Source organism: Manis javanica, chromosome 16, assembly GCF_040802235.1.
Source record: "Manis javanica isolate MJ-LG chromosome 16, MJ_LKY, whole genome shotgun sequence".
Lineage (NCBI taxonomy): Eukaryota > Metazoa > Chordata > Mammalia > Pholidota > Manidae > Manis > Manis javanica.
In genome coordinates this window covers 69,035,072-69,059,359 of record NC_133171.1, presented here as the reverse complement: position 1 = coordinate 69,059,359, position 24,288 = coordinate 69,035,072, and positions in this window count along the sequence as shown.

The following is a 24,288-nucleotide window of genomic DNA, read 5'->3' as shown; positions in this document are numbered from 1 at the left end:
TGACTGATGAATAAGGTCCTCTGCTCGGAGGATGGCAGGGGATGGTGAAGCTCACAGGAAACCAACTGCAGTGGCTTCAGTGAAGAAATGCTGTGCATAAAAGCTGAGGAGGAATTTGGTGCCTCCTCAAGAGCAACAAGGCAGGACTGACTACATGATTTACTGCAATTTTGTTCTCAGGAAGTCATCCAAATCTTTTCTTAAGCTCGGTTGGTGTTGATTTCTATCCTGGCCGTTCATTACATAAAAACAGTTTGTTTTAAAGCCAGACTTGGCAAAACTCCAGGGGTATGTGCATCTTAGCTGCTGGACAGCATAAAATCCTATCTTGGTGCCAGTGGAAGAAGATGCTTTCAGAGACCTGGATGAAATTTCACTTTGAAACCTTGTTTTAAAATGCGTGGGGGATGATAGATCATCTCAGCCCAAAACTGGAAAACTGCTAGTGTGGCTAGCTCCTGAGCCAGACTCTGTCCTCCAATTTTGGACCAGGAGGTCTTCCTGGGCTACAGCTTAGTTATCCCCAAAGAGAGGTCAAGCATTTACCTGAATTGCAAAATCTCAAAGTGAGTTCTTTAATTTAAAAATACTCTTTCACAAAGTCCAAATAATTTGTTTACATTCCCTCATCTCTCCCACATAATGTCTTTAACAAATGTGTGCTGCCTCTCAGCAAATATTTCTTAGGATGATATAGACTTTGTAACTTGGGACAACATGGGGAACAGACAGGTGTGGTCTCTGCTCTCACAAAGGTAGCCTGTCCTGGAAGAAGACAGTAGTTATAAATGCTACTTAATTCCAAGGTAAAACAGCAATCTCTTTCTTCAATTTTACCAAGGAGAAAGCTGAGGCTCATGGAGGTTCAGAGATAATTCTTCATGCCCAGAACTAGAGGAAACAGCTATGGCCTTTTCTATCATATTGTCCTATTTCTTAGTGCCTATAGCTTCAATTTGATTATTTTATTAGATAACATATCTCCGTCACAAAAATGTAAGTTCAGGAAAGAATTTGCAGTGTCAAAATAACTAATATCACAGGAATTTATTAAATCTAGACAATTTCCTCCAGCTATTCTATTTTTTGGCCCATTTTTGTTGCCCTGGTAATTTCTGATAAACTTGAGTTCATTACATACAAACGTCATAACACTAAAGCTTGGAGAGGGCATGACGAAATACAGCTTCCCAGATCTCTCCTCCTTCACAACATTTCCTAACCCCAAGATATCCTTACAATGAAGACTCAAAGACTAGACTGTTTCACTTCTTTCTGTTCACTTAGTGCCTAGCACAAGGCCTGGCACACAGTTGTTAAATAAATGTTGAATAAATGAATGATTGGTTCACTTTTGTTTCAAAGCAAGAAAACCAGTTTTCTTTCTTTCTTCAGGGAGAACATGTTATATTACATGAACTGCCCCGATTATTCACAATTGAACCTACACAAATGATAAATACCAATATCAAGGGGAAATATAATTTATCAATTAGCCAAGCTCATTAAGGGGGGCCAATTCTCAAATGATCCCAGATGTCAATAGTACCAGAATTGTTCTAATAGGTCATCATCTCAGTAGATCTCTCCTGAAAGGAATGGTTCAGTTGAGAATGGGTTGACATATTCCAAACATGCTTGGATCATCTTGAAGCATGTTTCAACATGCCCATATACTGCGTGTCTTTACGGATTTCAGTTTCATTAGGCTGACCACATATATTCTGAACAATGAATACTTTCTGCGGTGACAACATTATAATTTTTGTACTCTGTGTTTCAACTGGGAGAAAATAAAGGCCTGAGTGAAAAGGCAGTGGCTAAACAAATAGGAGAAATAAAGTGAAGACCTTCAGCAGCAGTTGAACAAGATAACTTTAGGCAGAAGGTACCTGAGTATGTTCTGTGTCTTTTCCAAGGAGTTCTGTGCTTCAAAGTCATTTCACTGAGTTGTGTAATGGATGCTTGAGTATGTACATAGTTTTACTTATCACCACTTGAGTTTGATCCACCCCGAAGGCATGTTCCTCTTGTCTAACCATGTGTTCATGCTGTGTGGTTCACCTACTTGGAAATCCAGAAAACTCCAGATGGGATCAAGTCCTCTGCATTTAGTGATTGGCTGGAATTTGTAGCATCAGTCCGTGGTTGGTTCTACTCCTGGATCCCTTTTCCACATCGATGGTGGCTTAAGATATTTAATGAAGCTGAAGCATCATGCTGTGAGGTTTCTGCTAAATCCAAGAATTAGTTCCACCACCAGAAGGGAATGCTTGGTGAAAGATGGGTCAGAGTCATTCAAAATGACAGGCTGTATTTTGTAGAATAATCTTGTTTTCTTCTTTTATTTATTGCCCAATACACTGAATGTTCATTGGAAAGAATTTGGGCGCCCTCGTGTTTGTCTTGGGAATGCAGTTTTCTACATATGGTAGCACACAGCGTCTGCATAGAGGGTTGCAGACACAAATCTTTTGCCGGAGTTCTTCATTACAAGTACAAGAAAACTGAGGGACAGAGAGCTTAAGTAACTTGTTCAAGGTAATGAGATGAGTTAGTAGCCAAAACTGAAACTCAGGATTCAAGAGTCCTAGTATTTCATATGCAATTTCATAAGTATATTCAGACTTTCCAAATCAGATTCTGCTCGCTCTCCCAAGTGCATTCTTGATTTGAGTATCACATTTTTTCTGGAACTAATTACAAATTTACAGTTTAGGCACCAAGCCAAGCCCAACTGTGACTGTTCAGGCCCTAAGGCTCTATCAGGATAAACGTAGATGCAGATTTTCTGACTGTGCTTTGTGACGCCTCCACATGGGCCACAGCATGGATACATGCTTGTGTGAGTGTGTGCACATGTGTGCATATGTGCATGTGCACATAAGGGTGTGTGTGGTTCCTGTGCACATGTGTTAATGTATGCAAGTGGGGACAGGGCATCTTTTTTCCAACTTTGATAGGATTACTTCCTTCCCTACCTACTTACATATCAGGCTTCTGGTAAGATTTTTCTGGAAAAACAACCAAAAGTGAATGTGATACAGGCATTCCTGTCACATACATCCAATGACCTTAGATATCATTTACTAAATCCCAGAAGAAACCATTCTGTTTTGATTGTAAATTATTCTCTGTGGTATAGAGACCTAAATATTACTGACACTTCTGTAACTGTGGGCTTTCTGGTCCATAGGCTCCATTCATTACATAGTGAATATTTTATATTTGTTGGGTCATTTGCTTGTATATTTAATGAGCAACATGGCTAACAGACATTTTATATAGTTTTGTTTTATTGTTTATGCATTACTAGAAGTCAAAACTTTACAACAGTGCAATATGTTGATGGAGAGAATTTACCAGTTTAGGCCACAAGCCCAGATCCTTCAGAAATAAAATCAGATAAAGCCCCATCAGTTTATTACTTTTGATAATAAATATAAAGACTGGACCATCCCTGTACCCAGTCTATAGACCTGGATGGGATATTGTGCTCATTCCCCTCCCCACCCTTCTGAACCCCCAACAGACTTTTTGGCCTGACCACAGGTACTAACTTGGTAGAATGGAAAATGTGGATGGTGTTAAATTTTAGCTGTCAATTCTAATACAAAATGACTTGGTGTCTGTACCTTATTCTTAAGCAATATACACCTGAAGGTATCTGAAAATTATTTCTCTTTCATAAGCATATGGTTTTGCTGGCTCTGCTTCAAAGCAAACAACCATGGGAAAGGTAATACAGAGAGTTCTTATAAAATGATTTTCCTATAACAAGATAGACTAATTAGCTTTTTCATTTTGAGTTTGGAGAAGCCATCACAGCAGTGGAATGTGAAGTGGGAGAGTGACTATCACTGAGGGAGAGCCAAGCAGCACTCGGTGGTGACATGTAGGAGAGAGATGCTGAAGACAAACTGAAGTTATGCTATGAATTAAAAAGAGGCATCCAGAGCTAAAATTTGGAATCTGAAGCCATTTTGTTCCTGATTTGCTCCCTTGCCAATAACCAAATAAAAACATATAGTACATACCATAGGATTCTTAAAGGCAAAGACTGTGTCCGGCTAACTTCTGCATACTCAGTATCTCATATAGAACCTAGCACATTGTAATCACTCCTTAAATGTTTATTGGTTTTGAGTAAATAAATGAACATTTAATGGACACACGTGTATGTATGTTTCTCTACCACAGAAAAAGATTTTCTGTTTTTTTTTTTAGGTTGGTGCATTCTGTGCTACTACATATGAAATTAGTTGCCCTTTTTATTCACTATGCATGGAACTGACCATCTCGAACAAAGAAATTGGCCTTCTCTGAATTGTGATGCTCTTAGACAGAGATTGAGATAAATGTTTAAACATCCTTCCTTTTGACTTTGTGGATCTGGGTGGTACCCTTGAGCTGGCTATTGAACACTGAATGTGTAAGTTAAACTACTCATCTCTCAATAACAGAAGAGGTTCAAGTTAGCACAAAAGAACATTCTTCTTCACCTGTAACATAAAGCAGAACAAAAATCTGCAAGTGTTTCGAGGTATCAGGTTAATAAGGAGATTTGGCATATACACACTAATTTTATGATGAACTTTGACATTTGTACAAACATGAGCTCATAAAGTTGTATCAGAAATTCTTTAAACAAGAACCACAGATGCTTTTTGCCATTTTCTCAGGGATAAAAAAGGTACAGTATTTCCTAATCCATGGAGTTTCCATTCACAGAAAGGGCTAAGTCTGAAAAGAGAAAGTCAGCCATAGAAAGGCATTATATCAGCCAAATGAACCAAACCAAAAGGAAGGACATGATCCGCAATCTAGCCAGCCAAGTCAGACATGGCAGGATTAGAACCGGTCTTTGGGGACCAAGTTGGTAGTAATTGTGCCTTGTTTAACTTGGCCATTTCGAGGCTGAACTCTCTTCTAAATTGGCTATTTTCAAAGCACTCGTACCTTTGCACTCAGAATTTTTTTCAGCTTGCTATTTTCAATTTAGGTATTTTACCACTTAATGGATGTATGTGTACATAGACCCATACCTAAATTTTTGCACGTAATACAAAATTAATATGTGTTTCTGTTGGGCAGAATAGTTGGCATCTTGTTATAATAGGCTGTTAAACCAGATCAGGGTCATATATGTTTTTATATGTCCAATAACTTCCAACATCTGAAGTAAGTCTTTAAGCTGTGAAATACATTGCCTAAGGGAAGAGTCCTAGAAAATAACTATTATAACTTGAAAAGAAATAAACCTAAGCACCCAGGGCTCCAAAAATCTCGAAAATGTAGAGAAGAAGATTAAATGTTTGTTTTTCTGTCAACCATGAATGCATCTTCATTTACGATGCTACCCTGAGTCAGTTGATACTTACTGACTATTCATTCTGTGCAGAGGATCACATCACTCTTGACTAGGCCCTGGGCGATTCCAACAAAAGCCTCAGAAACTCTCCCTGCCTCAAGAGGTATCTACTCTAAGAAAAAAGAAAGACCCAAATTGTGTTGGGCATATGTATAAGGGGCTGAAAGCTGCAATCTTATAATTCAGAAAAGGAGAGAAGAAAACAGCCGAGTGGAGGAGACGGGCATAGTCTATGAATTGAGTCTGGTGGACTTAGTCAAACATTCTGGGGAGTCCACGAGAGTGAGCACTGGAAAGAAGGACAGGAGCTTTACAACTAAAAGTAATGACTGAGAGCTCTGTTGGGGGGTAAAAAAAAGAGAGAGAGACAGGTGCTCTAAACTAAGGGAAATAAATCTACCCAATGCCTTTAGAAATTAGGGCAAGATGGGATTTTACATCAAAGGTGGATCCACATACATAGGCAAGAGTAGACTTCAACTGTCAAGATCTGAGGATGGTTTCTGCCCAGCAGATTGAGCAGTTGCTTAAGAATTTCAATACCACGTTGCCTGCATCATGGTTAATTTTACAACCAGCTTTTCTATACACACATTCTGTTCTTGGTGGAGATGGACACCTTACCACCGTCACCTGTTTGGATGAGTGGCAGCACTTGATTGCAGAGGGAGGTGATCTGAGTGTAGTGTGAAGGAGGGTGGGGATTTCATCGACACTTCTAACCTGAGGCAATGTGGTGGGGTTGGTGGGGTGAGCTGAGAGGAGCACTGGGGCCTTGGTTTCTAGAAAAGAGAGCTCAAGACTCTCCCTCCTTCCCCTTGCTTTCCTGGGGCTCAGGGTGGGGTGGAGAGTTTAGGAGGTGTCGCTGTCATTGGTCACATTTTGTGCCACTCCACTGGCCAACATGGTGTGAGGGTCATGGATGGGAGCCGTGTGTGTTACAAGATGGCCTTGTCCTGGTCCAACTCCTTGACTCCTCTAGAATGTTCCCCCTCTGACTATCAACTGTAGTGTTCTTTTTTTCCCCCATGGAGCATATCTCTGACTGTCTTAAAACATATTTTATATTGTAAAGATTTATCCATTCCACTAAGAATATGAGTGTAGCAATCTCATCCTTTTATTGGGATGCACTGACATCTTGGGGCCTTGCTGGCCTGGGAGGGGCTGCCCCTCACTGGGCTGGCCGGTCCTACAGAGAGGAAAGGACTCACCTGCTAACATGGCTTTCATATGCCACTGAACCAACCCAGAGCTCATACCTCAAACATTTCCTTTGTGGGGTTCTCACACCCTGGGCCACTATCGGTCTGCCTAATCATCCTGTGACCAGAACAATGGACCAAAGGTTTATGTCCCCCACAGAATTCATATATTCAAATTCTAATCCCAATGAGATGGTATTTGAAGGGGCCTTTGCAAGGTGATTCAGTCAAGAGGGGGCAGCCCTCCCGAATGGGATTAGTGCCTTTATGAGAAGAAGCAAGAGAGCTAGCTTGCTGTCTTTCCACTATGTGAAGTTACCATGGGAAGTTGCAGACCACAACCTAGAAGAGGACTGTCACCAGAACCTGACCACATTAGCTCCCTGATCTCAGAATTCAAGCCTGCAGACCTGTGAGAAAGAAACGTTTCTTTTTAAGCCACTCAGTCTCTAGTAGTCTATTAATGGCAGCCAAACTGACCACAACGGCCAGGGCCTAGAGAATTAGGGACAGCCCCTATGCCTCAGAGCCTGCTAAAATTATTCAGATTAACCAATCCTAAGCCTGCTTACCCTGCCTCACCTTTTCTTCCTGCAGAAACCATAATAACAGTGTATGCCTTTATTCTTTCTGCTTCTTAATGGACCCTGGTGCATTCCCATGTGCCCTCCCAGGCCCCCAGGGCATGGCATGCCCCCTCCTCTTGGGAACTGTGAGTAACAAATTCTATTTTCAATGGCAGTTGTTTCCTGACCATGGGCCTCACATACCTGAACAAAAATAAAACCTACATTTTAAAGCAATTAGTTATATGCCAGTGAAGATTGTAAAAGGCCACAGGGAAATGAAAACACAAGAACCCAAAATCTCGGAAGAGAGGGAAGGGTTTAATAGTACAGCTGAAGAAAATATGAGACAGAGGCCATGTAGGAGGTGCCTGGACAACACAGCGCTGTTTCAGCCGCTGCGGGAGGGAGAGGTTTGAAAAATGGGGCTTAGGCTGCATAGGCAAAGTCAGCTTTTGTATTTCCTTTCTTGCTTTAAACCTTGTTTTATAGAATTTCCTGGTAAGTTCATTTCTATCTCCTAACCTATAGCCAGATTACTGGTAAGGGAGGTGGCAGGCTTATTTGTATTGTGGTTTAGATTCCTGGGATTGCTGGGGTGAAAAGGGGGTGGTAGTGGGCTAGGAAAGGGGACCCAGGTTTGGGTGGGAAGAGTATGCTGTCAATGGAAGCTTCCTGTCTCCTGTCATTCTATTACACTCACACTATCTTCATCTTCTGAAAAATTAAATCTAAGCATGGTGCGCTGCTATTTTAAACACTTTACTTTCCACTCTTACAATGTTTGGCACACAAACACATCCTTAATTTAGTTGGAAAGTACCTTTCCAGTGTTTGCACCCAGTGGACCTTATTGAATCTTCAATTTCATGGAATTTCTCACCATTTCTTGAACAGACCATGCCTTTGTAACAGTGCAGCACTAACTCAAGACCAATAGAAAAATGGGAAATCAATCCTTTATTAGGAGATCGAAAAACCCTGCTTACCTAAAAGGCAAGACTCTGATAAAAGCCTGATTGGAAGGCATGCTTTCCTTTCAGGGCTGAATCTGACCCTCTCTCATTGCAAATGCCTGACTTATGGCCGACACATTCAGGGGCGCTTACAGAGAGAGGAGGATGCGGCCAGACCTGCAGAGCAGATGCCAGGTGCCCTTAAGCAACCGGCTGCCAGGGCACAGCCAGCACCCTTTTTAACCCATTTGTGGCAGAAAGAGGAGGGGGTACCTAGGAAGATGACCAAACTACCTAAACTGTTAGCTACAGGGAGGCTGGATGTGCAAGGGGGTCAGGACTTCCCTATGTGCCTATTTTAGTGCAGTCACCCTGCCCAGGGCTGAGGCAGAGCTCAGGGAATGTCAAGTTCTGATTCATCACAATGCAGAGGGCATTTGTAAATACAGCTCTCTTCGCAGCTGGAGCCTATGAAGGGTGGAAATACGGTCCTATGAGTCTACGAGCAAAACGTGAGAAGGAATGCAGTTTCTCCATTATCCTTGACTAGTGAACTCTGTTTTGTATCTGTTTTCCCCGTTGCCCTCCTCCAGGATGGGAACTATATTACCCACCAGTGCTTAACACAGTAAGTGATGAACAATAATAAATTTCCACCAGGGAGTTATACATGAATGAATGAATGAGTCCAAAGCAGAAGGAAGAGACTATATAAGATTTTTATATTTTTCTAATAAAAACCAAAAAATAAACCATAAGGATGAAGACTTTCATATACATAAAATGTCACTAAGTCCTCAAAACAACCCTGGGAAATGGGATTTTGTCACTTTTCCTATGAGAAAACTGAGGATCAGAGAGATCAAATTAACCAACTAAGTGCACACAACTAGCATGGAACAACACTGGGACTGAGACCCCAAGTCTTTTAGTTCCAAGGAGACTGTACAGAGCAGTCTGGTTAGACTCATGGAGAAACTCATCTCATGAAGGTAAGAAGAGGGCTGGAGAGGGAAAGAACAGGGGTGTGGCTTTCAGATTTACTATGTCTAAGAATGAATTAAGGTTCAATATAAAGATACAAATAATGCCTACAAATCAGTAAGAAAAAGACACAGAACTCAAGGAAATGAGAAGCAAAAAAGGTATGGACATGGGATTCACGAAAGAGAAGGGTTCTCGACCTTTGTAGGAACCAGGAAAACACAAATTAAATTGAGGAGATGTTCTTATACCAAACATTGGTAAAATGTAAGAAGTTTGATTCTATCAAGTGTTGGTGAGGAAAAGGGGAAACAGAATGGATACCATTATGCATTCTCAATTCTCAATGGGAGGGCAACGTGGATAGCCATTTAGGAGGACAGTTGTCTGTTTCTATTAAAATTTTAAATGCATATTCTCTATGACCCAGTGGTTGTCTAGAAGGTGGATTCTGTATATTTCAGGGGATATGCAAGTCTCATTGACTATCAGGGAAAATATGTTAATTTCTTTGTATGTTTGACTTTATGCTGCTTTTAAAAATTTCTCGTTGAGAGTCTATTTTTGAGGAGGGTGCAGTAGTCCTGTCTAGATACCCTTCCAGGGCAGACAACTGATCCCCCATCGGCAGAAAGGTTGGCTACAGAAAGCTCATGGCTGAGCAACTTCTAGAGAATTGCCTAAAGCCTCTGCTGTGGCAGCCATAGCAAATGAATACAGTGCCCAAGAGAAACAAATATTCACAGGGATCTATTCATCGTAAACTGGTAATAGCAAAACAAAAAATATATATGTAAATGATGAAAACTTCCATCAGTAGCTAAGTAAAATATGGCATGTTCTTGTTATGGGTATTTAGCCTCAGTTTAAAAGAATATGGTGGGTTTCATTATACTGATGCAAAACGTTCAGCAATCACGATTACTGAGGAAAATGGAAGGAGCTAAAGGACATGCATAGAGCACGACCATTTAATCTATGTTAAAAAAATACAAAAGTTTATTGTATCCTTTCATACATTTGTCCATGAATACGGATACACGGAAAAATGACCAGAAGGTTACGGCCTAAACTTTTGGCATTGTTTGCCTCTGGGGAAAGGGTTAAGAGCTGCTAAAGGGGTTATTCATCAGTAATATTTAACTTTTAACAAGAGAATATATTTATGAATTTCTTTTGTAATTAAAAATGAATAAAAACAAGCAAAAAAATCATCTAAGGAATATAATGTGGGAGCCTGGGACAGAAAAAATCTCACTAAACTATGGGCTTTAATAATGACGAGTTAGTAATAACGAGCCAATATTGGTCCATCAGTTATAACAAATGGACCACAATAATGTAAAATGGTACTTGCAGGGAAAACCATGTGCACTGGGTTTTAAGGGAACTCACACAATCTGTTCAATTTTCTTAAAAATCGGAAACATAAGTCAATTAATTAAACAAACTGTTCTAGGGCACTTGTGTTAAGAAAATGTAGAGTCCTGGGTCCCAGCTCCAGTGCCCCTAATTCAGGAGGTCTAGGGTAAAGCCCAGGAATCATCTTTCTTTATTAAGCATCCTGAGGTGATGCTGGGTTTTCACAAGCTAGAATGAAAAGCAAAGCAAACCCAACCATCCCCATCTGGTTAACAAAGCTGACTCTTGAAGCCTTTTCACAGTCTTGATTAAGAAGGAAGGGAGGGGCAGAGGTGGTGTGGAGCCTTAGTTCACGCTGGGAGGGCTGGTCCAGGAGCCTTGAGACCAGCGGGTGGTCCTGGCAGCCACTGGCCAGCTCCAGCAACACAGGGCAGCCTCTCTCCCTCCCCATCACCACAGTTTGGCATGTGGTTGGTTTTCCAGTTTTTAGCTGTATTTTGAGAAATGTTATAAATAATTTATCCCCCAAATTAAAATGTTTTCTTTTTCTTTCAGTTAAAATTTTTATGTGTGACATGAAGAGATGGCATTTTTAGGTCTCCCTCCCCTCCCTGCTCCACACACCACTTAATTCATAGTTCCTCGTGCGTGTTCCCATAAGATGTTGCACAAATCCGCTCACAGCAGTTGTAACAGATTGTACGTGCGTGTTCATGTGGCCTCTGCAGCTGACTTGAGAGGGGCTGAGCCTCCTCATCTGGGCAAGAATAGTGTTTGGCACTAAATTAAACCCACGATATCCCTCATTCATTCACTCATTCACTTGTTCTACAGGCATTTGGTGAGAGGCTCCTGTGTGCTGGGCACTCTGCTGGTAAGACAGCTGTGAAAAAGATAACAGATTTTTGCCCTTAAAAGTTTACAGTCTGTTAAAATAGGTCATTGTTAGTTGGGCTGAATTGTCCCTCCCCGTCTCTACAATCTGAAGAATGAATTCCAGAAAAGTGTGATAAATTGTTTTGATTGTAAAACAAAAGACCTCTATGACAATGTTTAACACGGAGGACTCAATTACAGGAGTAGCCTTACAGATGCTATAGTGATGACTAAGATTTTGACCGTGCCTAATCCCAGCACTGCACCTCCTGTTTCCACGTTGGGATAATGCAACAGGCTTCACTTCCAGAACGGCCCAGCCAGATTTGCAGCCCCCATGGTGAATGACTGGTAATCCCAATACCACATCATGTTAGGTATGGACTTGGGGCCCTTGACCTCATTTTGGAAGCATATACTGAACACACAAGGACCTTGGCCTTTGAAGCACTTCAACTGATGAGAGGAGAAAAAAAACCCATCATCGGTACTTTGGTTTATCACACCCTTAGAGCTGGATTAAGTTGATAAACAGGAAGGAAAACCAGGAAAATAAGAGAGGATGAAGCAAACTGGAATACTGAGGTGAAGAGTTCATTCAGATGCACCGCACAGCCAGAGTCTATGTGCACATTTCAGAGGCCTGGGTGAGGAAGAGGAGGAGAGGGGCTGGACAGAGCCAGAGGTGGGCAGGGCGTGGTCGGGGGAAGGGAGCAGAACTAGCACTTCTTGACCTCTGTGGCCTTGGCGGCAAGGGGTTTACACACATCTCATTTAATCTGTGCAACAGACTTTGGAATGAGAACCTTGAAGGCTCAGCTTCCAAATACCCTGGGAGGCTGAGGGGCCCTCACGCCCGGCTGTGCTCCATACTGAGACCACAGCCTAAGCCACACAGGCCCTGCCCTGCTGAAAGGCACCGTGGAGAGCAGCTCAGGCCTCCTTCCCTGAGGCCTGGGGGACCTGCGGGCAGGTGAACCCTGCGCTCCAAATGGTCAGTCCCATCCAGGTGTCTGCAAGGCTCTTGTGCTCCCGACCCGTTGAGCCTTTGCAGGGACACTGCCTAGTGTGATATTTTCCCAACATTTTTCGCTTAGTAGCAGAGGCTCTGCTAGTCTATGCAGCAACTCTGCAAATTTGCAAAAGGCACCCCCTCTGGGTGGACCAGTTTGGACAAGAAAGACTCCCATCCCTTTCTTAGGGTCTGTACTGTGAGCCCTAGGCAGGGCACAGGGCTGGGGGTAGCCCTGGCTCTTGTATTTATGCACAAACTGCAGAGCCATGTGTGGGGCTGGTGGGGCTCTGAAGGAGAGGGAGAGGGAGGGCGCACAAGCTGAGTAGCCGGCCGGGCGTCCCTGATGTAGAGAGTAAACTGCGCCAGGCAGCAGCTCTCTTTTAATATTGGGCATTGAATTATTCAAAAGCACTTTGATTAGGAAGCTGGTCTTCCCACCCCTATTAATCAAATGACCAAAGCATAAATTGGCTTTCAGAAGGTAGTTAGAAAGGAATTTTATCCTTGAAAAAAGAAAAAAAAAGATGAAGTGCCAACCACAGGACTTCACAATGGGCTACCCGGGAAGGAGAGACAGTTATAATAAGTAGTCCAACCTTTGTATTGATAAAATGCCTATCTGTGAGAGGTTCAAGGCCTCGTCCTGCATTTGTTCATGTACTCATGCCTCTCCACCTGTCTGGGAAACAGGGAAGGCAGGTGAAATGAGTCCTGTTACTCCTCCAAGAACTGACTCAGGAAAATGAAATGCCTTGTAATAAACTCACTTAGCACATTAGCATCTGAGAGATTAGAATTCGGCCTCCTGATGCCCATTCCTGACAAGATAGTGTCATTGGAAAATACCCCAAAAGGCAGAGAAGGTAAGATTTAAGACCCAGAGCACTTTTGGAGTCTGGATGAGCATGCATAGGGCTGAGATGGGCGATCCCCCGTGTATTACGATTGATAAACCTTCCAGTGCCCGCATCACAGGGGCCCACTTGAGACTGACATCACTGCCTAGGCCTGCCACACGGGGCTAACCCACTTCCAGAAGAAGCTTTGGGATAAGCATACAACACTGCCTCAATGACTGATTAGGCCTTTGCCTACTAATAATAGTGACTATTTCATCAGTTTGCCCTGTGCAGGAAACTGGGCTAGGCATTGTGTGTAATTTTAAAACTCTTATCACAACCTTTGGGAAAGTACCACTGGCCCCATTGAACATGGATATTATAGGAGCCGGGTGAGTCTGTGTAGCAGGTTAAAAGGTAAAAGCTGCGGTCTTGAACCCAGGGCCACTGCTGGGATGCAAAAACACTGTGGGTCTTACCCACTATGCTCTCTGTTCCTTCTGACCAAAGGGCATCCCTATGATTTAAACACTGAAGCTTTTCCACATCCTTGAGAATCCTAATGAGTGCTGCTGTCATTCAATGCAACTGGGTTTGCCAGAGAAACAGGACAAATCGGATATATATATAGAGAGAGATGTAAGAGCAGAATTATTAGAGGAATTGGCTCACTTAATTATGGAGGCTGAGGAGTCCTGTGACCTGCCATCTGTAAACTGGAGAACTTGTGGTATGATTCAGTCTGAGTGCGAAGGCGTGAGGACCAGGGGAGCCGTTGGTGTAAGTTTCAGTGTGAGTCCAGAAAGCCCCAGAACCAGAAGCAACAAAGTCTGAGAGCAGAAGAATATGGAGTAGATCAAGGAGAGAGTGGCTTTGCTTTTCCTCTGCTTTCTTGTTCTATCCAGGGCCTCCATGGGTCGGAGGACCCTGGCCCACGTGGGGGAGGGCTGGCTAATCAGTTCTGCCCATTCACATGCCGATCTGTTCCAGAGACACCTCACAGACACACCCAGCAATAATGTTCCGCCAGCTGTCTGGGCATTTCCTTAGCCCAGTCCCGCTGACACATAAAATTAACCATCAATTCATTTCCCAACCAACATTTTAATGAAATAGATGAGACTGGATAATATTGGAGTGCACCCAGGCAAATAAAGATTAAAAAAACCAGTTGTTGTTTCAAGTGTGTGTGTGTACACAGACGGCCAAGTGGTGATCTAAAGGCTGTTTAGTTGGGTCACAACAGGAAAGCCCTAGAGCAGCAAAGTAGGGGGAGGTCCTCAGCTTCCTCCCACCTGCCCTTCTCCCCACTCGTGGCCACTTCCAAAAGAGCCCTGCGTCTTGGAATACACCTAGGTGGCATTTGCTGAAGATTGCAAACACTTCCTTTGAACTCCACATGCCCGCTAGATTTTACTTCATTCTATTTTTGAATTACATGTGGGCCTTGAGTTATAGGAGCTGGTGTTAGGGTCTGTGTGATCCAGAGTCGACGGGGCAAACCTGCAGTCAAAGTGGGTCCTATGGGGGCACGAGAAAGAGGAGAGACTAAATAAACACTTCAGGCTCACACAGGCTTGGGACTTGGAAGCCTTGCACAACTTTTCAAAGCCATCAGAGGCTGCGGCCTTGGTGAGGGGACTTATGCCTGCTAAGCTGGCTGAGAGCATGAAGCACACACTCAGTCTGATTCGGAGGTGTCCAGAGTGCGCCCTGCAGCTCTCTCTCTCCCAGTGCAGTCACGTTTAGTGGCACAGGTGGCCCCTCGGCTGCAGTAGAGAAAGGAGAAGCAGAAAGTCCACTGGGAGGAAGGAGATTGAGTCCAGACACACTTCTGTCTATAGAAGGGCGATCCTACCCCCCACTCCCATTTTCAGAGCCCCACGGGTGGATGTAGAGAAAAATGTGAATGTGCCGGTGATGGGCAGGGGCAGGGAGGGGGAACAGCTAGGCTGGGTGAGACACTTTCCCTTCCCCTCCATCTCATCGGCTGGGGCTGCCTTACCAGAATAGCATGGACTGAGAAGCTTAAACAACAGACACTTATTTCCCCACAATTCTGGAGGCTGGAAGTCCAATATTAGGGTGCCAGCATGGTCAGAGTCTGATGAGAGCCTGCTTCCTGGCCTGCAGACAGCTGCCTTACTGCTCTGAGCTCACACGGCTGAGAGTGAGCCAGCAAGCTCTCTGCTATTTCTTCTTATAAGGACACTAATCATGTGGGACCTGGACCCTACCCTTATGACCTCATTTAACTGTACTTATTTCCATAGAGTCCTGATCTTATACTCTTACACCACATTGACACTTTCGTCCTCCATCCAAGACTTGTGGGCCCCCTACCAGAGGAAATTGTGTGTTATCTGGGAAAAAGCAGTTACAGAAGTCAGAATCACCCTCCTGTGCAGGCACGGAGGCTCAGCATGGTGTATAAAGGAGAGTTACCCGATTCTGTTGTGGATTTCCTGGCTGTTTCTCACGTGGGAGCCATCCTTTTGTTTTCCCCATGACTAAGATGGAAAATTAAAAGGAAAACCTCACATGCATACATTAGACAGCTCTCCAGAGGGCAGGGTTATAGCAGTCTTTCAGCCTCTAACTCATAATGGTTGAATTTTTAACCAATGTCATGAATGACTTTGTAATTTAAAAAAAGTAACACTTTATAAAAGCAGCATAAAAACACTTTGCAAAAACACACATAGGAATAGCACAAGCGACTCACTGAGTAAATATACAAGGATGATGAAAGCTCTTGGCTCACATTCCATAAAGTTCTATGAAATGCTGGGATTTGGAGAAAGGGACACCTCTGAGGGGGCTCGTTCCCAACCTACTACATGATTGCAGAGGAGAGAGTGAAAAGACTGTTCCTCTACATAAAAATAAAGTCCGATAAACCATTTAGCTACATTTGAAGGTAGAGATGAAGCCCTCCTGGACATCAAACTGGAGTTGAACTTGGACAGGAGCCACCTGAGAAACTTCTAGAAGTCCTGTTACCTGACTAGTCTGGGGGCTGGGTTTTTTTGACACTATCCCACACCTGACTCCCTTTCCTATCCTATGCAGGGTGGTTGAAATCTGTGACCACCCTCAACTGTGTCCTAAGTACAGATAAAGCATCCTTTCAGTTGAGAAAGCCATTTACAGACACTGGGGTGGAAACTAGCCCTGGGACAATGAAAGGGCTTTATTAGAGCCCTGAGTGTGGATAGTTGGAGGCTGTGGAGCCACGGTTTTATTAAACTGTAGCTCTTCCCCGCTGCCACCTCGTTATTGCCTGGGCTATTGTTAGTTTGAATGAAGAGCATACAGGGCTGAGGGGAGAGCTTTAAAAAGGGAAGATGAGTCCAAATCCAGGAGGGGGTGCCTCTGCTTATCAATGCACAGAAAAGCTTACGACTAACAGTTGTGTACAGTGCACACATGATAGAGAACCTCGCAGACCGGAGTGCTGGGGTTGCTGGGGGATGGTGCCATGCTCAGCTGCAGCCAGCACTTATGTCCATGTCCGGATTTGGAGAAATAACAAAGCCCTGGCTTTGAAGGTCTCACTCCCACAAGGGTTTCTAAGCACTTCTCTGCCAAGACCCATAGATCCTTCCAGCAAGGATGCCACCAGCAACCCAAGCAGCCCCCTGGGTCCTGAGATGCACTCCTGCAGAAGAGGCTGGCTCTGCAGCTGTGAACAACCCACCAAGCCATGAAGGCAGGGCTTTTTCAGAGTGCAAACCCCAGGAGCACAAGGCTCTGTGGTTTCTGAGAAAGATCCAGAACGGTCTCACTAACTGTGCTATGCTCTCTCTCCCTCCATGTCTCCTCTGGCTCCTTCTTCTGGTCAGTTGGCCCTGAGAAGTCTGCAGCTGTGGCTGGTTCGGGTCTCTCTGGTCCCAGCCACCCAGTGCAGCCCTGGCCAGGGCCGCGGGTGGGCCACTCTGCCCTTTCTGCCCAGCTGCAGGGAGCTTTCTCTCCAGGCAGCACAGCCTGTGACAATACAAAAGGACCAGGGATCAGCCCGAGACTAGAAGCTGATGGCCCGGTGGGCTGCCCATTCCTAGGCTGTGGCTGAGAAAGCCGAGCATGGCCTGGGCATATACAAACTCTGAGCCTTCCTCTGTGTATTAGTTCCCTGCAGCTGCTGTAACAATGTACCACAAAGGTGGGGCTTTAAGCCACAGAAATGTATGCTCTCCCGATGCTGGAGGCCGGAAGCGTGGAATCGGTGTCTGCTGGGGCCACTCCGTCTGCAGGCTCCTGGGGGTAATCCTTCCTTGCCTCCGGAGACTCTGGTGGCTCCAGGTGTCCCTAGGCTGGTGGCTACATTCTCTCAGTTTCTGTCTCCATCTTCATGTCACCTCCTGGGTGTGACTTTGTCTCTTCTGTTGATCTCAAATCACCCTCTGACTTTCTTTTGTAAGGGCACTGGTTGGATTTAGGACTCAGGAGAATCCAGGAAGATGTCATCTCAAGATCCTTGACTTCTTGCATCTGCAGAGACCCTTTCTCCAGGAAAGCTCAAATCCACACATTCCAGTGGATGTATCGTTTTGGGGTCCATCGTCCAATCCATTATACTTGAGTAGAACCTGATGCTGAGAAGGAAAATTACATCCTAGAACATGGAGAAGAGTAGTATTTTGGGAAAAATGTGAACTGGAGAGTTGTTCAGACCTAGGTTTGAGTTCTAGCTTCACTAGTTATTAATTCTGTGATATCAGGCTCTTGTTACTTAATCTCTTAAAGACCTAGTTTCCTGGGAGTGGGGAGGATAACAGATAGGCTGCTATGAGAATTAAATAAAGATATTTATATTCTTAGCTCAGTGACTGCACATAGTATATGGCAAATAAATATTAGTCACCTGAGTATTGTGTTGTTTCTGGAAGGGTACAGAGAACTAACTTCATTTTCCACTACAAATGGGAGAAAACTTGGTGTTATGGGTTAAATTGTGTTCCTCCAAAACCCATATGTTGAAGTCCTAACCCCCAGTCCTTGGAATGTGACTGTATTTAGAGATAGGATCTTTAAAGAGGCAGTAAGTTAAAATGAGGTCATGAGGCTCCAGTCTAAGGTAACTAGTGTCTTTATAACAGCAGGAGACTAAAACCTATGTGCACCCAGAAGAAAGCCCACGTGAGGACATGGAGAAGGCAGCATTTGAGTGCCGAGGAGAGGCCTCAGGAGAAACGGTTCTGCTTGCATCGTGATCTTGGACTTCTAGCCTCCAGAACTCTGAGAAAATTAATTTCTGTAAGTGAACCAGTCTGTGGTACTCTGTTATGGCCCCCCTGCCAAGCCAGTACCCCTGGTATCATACTTCCTTGGCTGTCGAGGGAACATTCAGCCCAGCAGGCTGCTCCCTGGCAGTGGAGAGGCCTCCGTTGCCTGGACCTCATACCTCCCCACTGTCTGCCCATCCCTGGGCATTATGCTCATCTGTGCAAAGATGATGGAGTCCCCCAGTGTCCCCCGTGCTGCAGCCCTGATCAGCCCCTCAGGGTAAAGGGATGAGGAAGCTGCTGCCAAGCTACAGCAAGTGCAAGAAAGTAATGAGTGACCTTCCTCTTTCCGGGCATCGCAAACACACCTGAGAGGGTTGAATCCCTGACATCTTAGGTTCTTTCTGGCCTTAAGTTCCCTGGTTATGCAGCTGTGGAAACCCCTTAAGCTACCTGCCTGTATCACCTAAATCAGCACCCAAGACTTACCTGTGACGGAGGCTGTGGGGTGCCCTGCTGTGGCCATTCTGTAGGAAGTAGGGTCTGTCCCCTGGCTATCAGAGAGCAGTATCGAATGCCCTTGCTCCCACTTCTCAATTATTATATTTCTACTTCTCCCTTCAAATCTGTTAATATTTGCTGTATAATTTAGGTGCACCTATGCTAGGTGCATAAATATTTTAAAATGTTATATCCTCTGGTTGGATGAACTCCTTTTTCACTATATAATGACCTCCCTTGTCTCATTACAGTCTTTGGCTTAAACTCTACTCTGTATAATGTAAGAATGGCTACCCTTGTTTTCCTTTGGGTTCCATTTGCATGGAATATCCTTTCTCATCTCTTTACTTTCTGTCTGTGTATGTCATCAAAGCTGAAGTGAGTCTCTTGTAGGCAGCATATACTTGGGTCTTCTTTTTTTACCCATTCAGCCATTCTTTGTCTTTTGATTGGAGAGTTTAGTCCACTAACATTTAAAGTAACTATTGATAACTATGGACTTACTGCCAATTTGCTGATTGTTTTGTGGCTGTTTTGTAATTCCTTTGTTCCTTTCTTCTTCTCTTGCTCTCTTTCTTTGTGATTTGATAAATTTCTGTAGTGGTGTGCTTAGACTCGTTTATCTTTATCTTTTGTGTGTCTACTATAAGTTTTTGCTTTGTGTTTACTCCAAAGCTTACACAAAACATTTATAGCAGTCATTTAAAAATGATATCTTAACTTTGAATGCATACTAATATCTACATTTTTATTCTTCCTCTGTTTTATGTTTTTGATATCACAATTTGCAACATTTTACATTGTGTATCCACTAACAAATTACTGTAGTTATAATGGATTTTTAATATTTTTATATTTTAACCTTAATAGATTTGTGTTTTACCCACCACAATTACATCAGAGTATTTTGAATTTAACTAAACATTTACCTTCAGTAATGAGCTCTGTATATTCAGATGCTTTCCCATAAATAATTAGCATTGTTTTATTTCAGCTTGAAAGTCCCTTTAATATTTATTGTAAGGCTGGTCTAGTGCTGATAAATTCCTTCAGCTTTTGATTGCCTGGAAAACTCTTTATCCCTCCTTCAGTTCTGAAGGACAGCTTGGTCGGATAGAGTATTCTTATTTGGCACTTTTTTTTGTTTCAGCACTTGTAACATGCCACTCCTTTCTGGTCTGCAAAGTTTCTGCTGAAAAATCTGCTGATCGTCAGATGCGGTTTCCCTTATATATAAGTTATTTTTCTTTGGCTTCTTTTAAGATTCTCTCATCTTTAACTTTTGACAATTTAAATGTAATGTGTCTTGGTATGGGTCCTATTGGATCAGCTTATTTGGAACTTTTGTGAGCTTCCTGGATCTGCATATCTGTTTCTTTCCCCAGGTTAGGGAAGTTTTCAGCCATTATTTCTTTGAACAAGCTTTCTGCCTTTCTCTCTCTCTCTCTCTTTTCCTTCTGTGACCCCTATAATGTGAATATTGGGTTTACTTGATGGTGTCCTGTAAGTTCCTTAAACTGTCTTCACTCTTTTTCTATCCTTTTAATTTTTGCTCCTCTAATTGAAGGAATCCCACTGGTTTGTCTTCAAACTTGCTGATCCTCTCCTTGATCTAGTCTGATATTGAAATCCTCAAATTTTTCAGTTCAGTTACTGTTTTTCAGCTCTGTGATTTCTCTTTGGTACTTTCTTCTATTTTCTGTCTCTTTGTTGAAATTCTCAGTGTGTTCGTGCATTGTTTTCCTGACCTCAGTGAACATCTATCTGCCATTGTTTTGAATTCTTTATCTGGTAAATCATATATATCCATTTCATTAAAGTCTGTTTCTGGATTTTTATCTAGTTCTTTGTTTGAAATATATTCCTCTGTTTCTCCATTTTTCTTGACTTTCTGTGTTTGTTTCTATACATTAGATAACACAGTCTCCTTTCCCAGTCTTGATGGAAGGCTCTTGTATAGGAGAAGAAACTTACTATTCAGCCCGGCCCTAGCTCTTGGCTGTCTCTCAAACCTCTGTGATTGCCCAAGCTGCCTTCTTTGTTCTTCGTGTCTTCCAGTAGCTGAGAGGGTGCCAAGACATGTTAGGGTCCCAAAAGGGAGGATCTCAGGCAACATCTAGATGCAGGCTTATTGGAAGCCAGACCCTATGGCAACAAATGTTCAAGTGTACAAATAGACCTCTTTCAGGGAAAGACTCGGGGCTGAGTGTTTCTCTCTGTTCGCTTTGCACTGAACTGTGGGGAGATAGCCAGTTAAGATGGTTTCTTTGTTTGCTACCATCCTGTGGGACCCACAACACAAGCCCCACTGGTCACCACAGCCAGGCAATCAAGAGGTGCATCCCCTGGGTGGCAGCTGAAAAAGCCAGGGCACCGGAGGGAGAACATAGAGATGGCCCCTGCCAGTGGCCAGGTCTCCAGGGAGGATTGCTGTCAGCCTCTGATGTGTGCTGAATTAGGGGCCTCACCCTCAGGCAGCAGCTTTTGAAGTACGCAAATAGTGTCTTTCAGGGGAAAACTGGGAGATGGGTATTCTGTCTGCTCCCACTCTGCTAAACTCTGAGGCAGTAGCCACAAGTCCTCAGGCCATTAAGAAACTATTCCTTTGTTCCCTATAGTTCTGTTGGTCTCATGGATGCAAGCACCCTTCATTTTCAAAACTAGGTGTTTGGGGATCCCATTCCTTTAGTGGAAGTCTCCAGCATTCCTAGATGTTGGCACTAGATGTTGGGTCCAAATCCTTTGTTCCTCCGGAAAAAGCTGGGAATTATTCCCTCCCAACTGTACGTCGCTGTACCGAGGGAGGGATTTATGGCAAGAGTGTGTCTCAGCCTTTCCTACATGTTTCAGTGTGGGTATTTTCCCTTTTGCCCAAAGTGTAGGAGCCACTTTACCCGTCTCTGGATTTCTTTTAGAGGGAATTTTTCCATGTGTAGCTGTAGATTCAGTGTGTCTGTGGGAAGAGATGAGTTCCGGGGAATCCTATGTCCCCACATTAGATTAAAAAACCCACTTTGCACTTTCCTAAGGTGCACATGGACCCGGGTCTGTGAAAGAGCTTTGTAAGCTGTAAAAGGCCAAGCAAAGACGGTTTCTTTGGCCAGGAATGTGGTTTCATCCACCCTGGTTTGCCTCTTTCCTGAGAATGTTCTTTGGAGTGGCTGATGTCTGCCTGCTCACAGTCACACAGGTGTAAGCTCTTCTGACCTGCTCCCACTGTGGGCTCACTTGCTGCCACAAGCTCCCTCTGCTTCATTTTTAAATTGCTTGCTTGAGCCCATGTGCCCGAATAGCGGTAGCTTGCAGAGCCACACAGTTGCAGAAGACGGCAACTTGGGGGTGCAGGAGGAAGGGGCTATGGCAGGGCTGGTGGCTCAGCCATTAACCTGGTCACCCTGGGAAAGGGTAGGGAGCTGCTCAGGGGTTTGTCCCAGTGGGCCGGCCCTCTGAGCAGAGCCTGGCATGGCACCCTTTCCCCTGAGCCTCTCCTGTCCTGGGTCCCTAGTGGTGACATGTGGCTGTTAGTGCCTTAGGGAAAAGTCTTTCCTGGACTGACCCTGGACAGAGACATGACCGCCCTTCCAGGACGGCCTCAGTTCCCCTGAGTGGTGGGGAGCAAGGCTCAGAGAGCTGAGCAGATGGAGCATTCAACCCTGCCAATGACACTGTAAGAATGTGAGAGGCGAAAGTGGAAGGAAGTGAAGTATGGCTAAAACCAGAATCGAGGACACATGAGCCGCTTCATATCAAGCCTCTGGATAAATGCGCAGTGTTGGGTGTGATGCGGTGATGAGTCCAGGGCATCAGAACACGCTGCTGTGAGACAGGGCCTCTTGTCTGCACACCATTCTTTGAAAGCCAGCAGAGGATATCTTGCCACTATGTCTACTTCTCTTCTTGTCTCATAATGATTATTGAGCTCCTACTCTATACCAGGTACAATGCCAAGCAATTAATATATATTATCATGTATTCCTCAAAAAGCTTTGTGAAATAGATGTCATTATCCCATTTTACAACTGAGAAAAGTCAAGGTCAGAAAGGACCCTAGTCATGGGTCATCTGACAGGCGGGGATGAGGCCAGGATTGGAAACTGTTCTTCCTGGCTGCCGAGTCCTTGATCTTTCCACTTGTGTATATTGTCGCCTCTTTTGGCTCTTTCCTTGCTAAGCAGCAAATGTCATGTTCATCATTCTTGCATTGCTTAAACTAATAAGATCTGAAAGTACACGCCCACAGTTGTTCATTCAGTACAGACTCACTGCATACCAACCACGTGCCATGCACCATGGTAACGTGGAGACATGGTGAGCCGCACAGAACACTACAAGGAAAGCCAGCCTCCCAGGTGATGTCTCCCCCTGTTATACCACAGGGCCTCTCCCGTTAGGGCTACAGGGTGTAATCTGAACACGTGCAGGCCAAGACAACTTAGACCTAAAGTTCATTTCCTATACCACTGGTATCACATAGGTCTCTTAGGAAAATACCTGTTATTGCTGTAGATGAAATAGAGATTTCTCCAGGGGTCAGGGTTTCAGGAGGCCCAGGTATTACTAGTATTACCATGTAAGTAAGTCAGTCGTGTGGCTCCCTGAGCTTTTCTTTTCTGTCCAGCCAGAGGGTCAGGCCAGCTGATCATAAATCTTTCTCAGCGCTGATATTTCACCAATTTACCTGAGTTTCCCATTTCAATCTGCTGCCCAGACAAATGAATCCTGAGGCCCATTTTGAACATCCGAGGTGTTTCTTTTCTTATCCTCAGGCCTCGGTGCCTGAGGTGACACACTAGGAGAGGTACACTACTTAACCAGTCACTTTTGTTTCTGTGCCCTGATTCATTTGTCATACGCAGACACTTTAGTTTTTCTTGGTCAGTAATGCTCACTTCTGCAAGGGGCATGCACACATCCCAGATCTGGAGGTATGCTTAATGATGAGCTCCATGTTTCCCTGGAAAAGCAGCACACAAACCAAGAGACTACAAATTGAATTCTTCTTTCAAAGTAGTTGGACCAGGACTGGATTGCATTATTATAAAGGGAGAATAAAAAATAGATGTGACTTACTTTTGTTTGCTATATCTGTATTTTTATATATCACATTATTTTAACAGGAGATGCAACAACAATTTTTAAAAACTCAAGTTGGTATAGTTTGTTTAAGATAGGTGCCAGGCAGAGATTTTCTTTTTTCCTAGAAACTTTAATAAAAGTGGTTTTCTCTTCCTGGTGATTTGCTGATTGCCAATGACCATATTCATTCTGTGCCAAGGATATAGATTATACTATTTCTTATCCTTAAAACATCCTTCAAGAACAACTAATACTGTGTCCATTTTGTGGATGGGAAAACTGAAATTCAGGGCAGGTATGTCACTTATGCAA